A 3,476-nucleotide genomic window follows, 5' to 3' on the forward strand; every position below is an offset into this window, starting at 1 on the left:
TCACATTGGCCTCCTTAATGGTCTTCAAACACAACAGGCATAGTCTCTTTCAAGACTCTTGCCCTTGTTTATTCCTCTGCCTCTAGCACTCATTCCCTAGCTATCTGCCTGAATCACTCCCTCAACTCCTTTAGGCCTATGCTCATATGTTCATCTTCTCTATGAGCCTACTATCCTCTGACCACTTTATTTTAGATTGGACCCTCCAAAGCACAACTTTATCTCCCCAATTACTGCTTAAGTTTTCTCTATAGAACTTATCACCATCTGGCACATTGCATATTTGATTGTTTACTGTACATTTTCCCCACTAGAATGTGAGCTCTATAGGGAAGAATTGTTTTGTTTACTGCTGGATCCTCAGTGCCTAAAATAATGTTGTATGAATTAGTTTGAATGAATGAATGAGATGTGTATCCCCAAAGGTGGTATGGGTGGTATGGGCCAATTTCTAAATTGATTTCGAAATCATCAATCGAAAGACATAAGAGTGGATAAGATTACCTGCAAAATATTGGTAGATTGAGAAGAAGGGAGTGCTGAAGATAGAAACCTGGGAAACATTAATATTTAGGATCCTTTGAAAGATGAGAAACCAGAAAAAGAGCTGAGAAAGAGCCAGAAAGGGAGAGAAAGGAAACACACAAATAGACAGTGGTATATCAGAAACCAAGTCTAGAAAGGAGAAGTTGGTCAAAAGTGACAAATGATGCGACTGGGTCAAGTATGAGTGACTGAAAATTATCTCTTGAACTTAGAAACTAGAAGGACATTGATGGCTTTGGTGAGAGCAGTTAACTCTAAGTGGCGAGTCAGAAGGCAGATTGCTGTGAATTCAGTAGTGGAAGATAAAGGATTCTGTATGTGGATAATTCTTTCAGGAAGATTAGTTGTGAAGGAAAAAAACGCAATGGTATTTGGGAGTTATGGAAGGAGTTTCTAAAATTAGGAATGATTTGGGCATTTTGATATTTATGAGTAGGAAGAGTCAACATGGAAAGTGAGGCAGAAGATATAAAAGAGGGGAAAAGGGAGGAATCATCAATGGGGAAGGCAACAGGGTTTAAGAGACATATTTGCACAGAGGAGCATAAAGTTCAGAGTTATTCCTGATGATCTTTATTTTGTCACTGACCTAGGAACATGACCAAGTATTGAAGTATGCTCAGATGGGATTTGAGTTTCTGAGGTAAATTCCATTTTGTTTTATATTGTGGTCATTTGGTGTCAATCGAATAGGAAAATTTTAAAAGAAATTATCTTAGATTTTCTGTCTTGACTTTTTGTTATGATTTCTGTGAGAGTTCCTTGATTTACTATTCCTATCCAATTCCACTTAGGATTTTTCTTTGTGGATATTTTGCCTCTGCTTGGGAGAAGAGAGGTAAAAATAGGTCACATGGGCCATGAAGTCCTCTGATGGACCGTTTCAACTGTCCTTATGTTTGGCAACATAAATATTCTTCTAGAAAATGAAATATTTTCTCTGAACAGCATCTCTGTATCCAGAAATGTTTATATTATGTATTTACCTAAAGATACAGCTTCCACAGCAGCAAAATAAAACATGACGAAGGCCTCAATTCTTTTATTCTTACTTAGGATTTCAAAGTTGCTAATTTCTCTTTTTATTAGGCTATCACTCATTCCTTCCTGAATAAGCAGAGGCAAACAGTAGATGGAGCCTGGTTTTTACTCGGATTCAGCTTCCTCATTGTTCCAGTATGGCTTTTACCACATCTTGGTGTCTCAGTTATGAATGCTTGTCTCAGTCTGGCCTGGAAATCCACCACAGGCACTTGCTGCTGCTGAGAATGCCTCAGGTACAGTTGACACTCTTGGTTGCTCAGTACAGCTGTTCTGTATTTGACTTGAACTTCCACCTCTGGCATGTGCTGGTCTGTAGTCCATCTCAGGTGTAAGTGATCCCTTGCTTGCTCCATTGCCTCACTGACTGGTCCTTAGGCCAAAACATCAGGCATCTCTGACAGCCACTCCACTCTTCATCCAACCTTTTAAGTTCTTCTTGGCGATAGGTTTGGTCTGCTACAAGTCAACCAAAAATGGTCTGAAGCAGTTATCCTACTGTATGGTTTTATGAGATACCCTTTACTAAATTAATATGCTTTTTTCTACTATTGAAATGAGAAGAGGATTTTTATAATCATAAATGAATACTAAATGTTACCAATTGAAATACTTCTTGAGATAATATTTTCCTTTTAATCTGATAATATGAAGAACTATAATGATAGAATTTACAGTGTGTTACCATGTTGGTATGTCTAGAATGAAACTTACTTGGTCATGATATGTTATTTTTTTGACATAGTGGTGGATTGATTTCCTAACATTTTATTTAGAACTTTTGCATCTGTTTTCATTTGTGAAATTTGCTTCACTTTTCTTTCCTGTGATATATTTTTCTGGTAAAATAAATGGTTAGTTTTACAACTTCTTTATACTTTCAAACAGTTCAAGTTAGGCACTACTTATGCCTTGGAGGTTATTAGAACTCACATATAAAGCCATTTGGGCCTTGTACCTATACCTATTAAGGATATAGGTCTTTGACTAAATTTTAATTTATTTTGTTGCTTATTGTCTATTGGGGTGTTCTATTTTTGACAATTTATGTAGCTTTAATTGCACTTAATATAGGTTTTAATGTTTTGATTGAAATTGTACATAGCTTTATGCTTTACACTTATACTTAAAACATCTCTTTTGTACCTGTGGTTATATTCTCTTTTTCATTTAAATGCTGTGATTTCTCTATTTTTTTCTTAGTCAAAATTGCCAAACGTCTGTTCATTTTCCTTTAGTCTTTTAAAAAATCTTGTTTTTTTTATTTTAAATTTACCTTTACCAGCAAGTCCTGTTCCTTCTACCAATAAAATATATTCTATATCTAATCACTTTGCATCATCCTCAAAACTAAAAGTTTTAGTCAAAAATATCATAATATCTGGTCTAGGTTATTGCTATCATCTCTGAATTGGTCTTGCTGTTTTTCTCACCCACACTCAATTCGTTTTCTATATTGCATTTGATTGATCATATTAAAATACAAATTATACTTTCAGTAGTTTCCCATTGCAATGGGAAAACAATTCAAGCACCTTCCCTTGGTTTTTGTTAAGACCGCATGAGCTCATCCCCACTTACTTGTCTGATGCCATCTCTGGCTATTCTTCGCTCGGTTCCTGCCTCTCCAGCTACACTGGCTCTTGTTCACTTTTTTAAAAAGGGCTTTCTTGTTCGTACTTTAAAGTCTTTTCAATTGCCATGTCCTCTCACAGAATGTCATTCTTTTCATTCTTTATTTGGCTGGCTCCCTCTCATCCGTCAGGACTCAGCAATGTGACTAAGTGACTATTTTAAATTATTTATATTTAATTAATTTAAATTAATCACATATTTTACTTGCTATAGCTTAATATTATTTTATATTAATTAAATATAATTACATTATA

General features: G+C 35.3%; 1 pseudogene; it reads right to left on the bottom strand.

Moving 5' to 3' along the window:
• Positions 1-1,590: 1,590 nt before the first annotated feature.
• LOC108545115 (putative SNURF-like protein) lies at positions 1,591-1,943 on the bottom strand (annotated as a pseudogene).
• Positions 1,944-3,476: the final 1,533 nt, after the last annotated feature.

This window comes from Rhinopithecus bieti, unplaced genomic scaffold (assembly GCF_001698545.2).
Source record: "Rhinopithecus bieti isolate Rb0 unplaced genomic scaffold, ASM169854v2 scaffold_28521, whole genome shotgun sequence".
Taxonomy (NCBI): domain Eukaryota; kingdom Metazoa; phylum Chordata; class Mammalia; order Primates; family Cercopithecidae; genus Rhinopithecus; species Rhinopithecus bieti.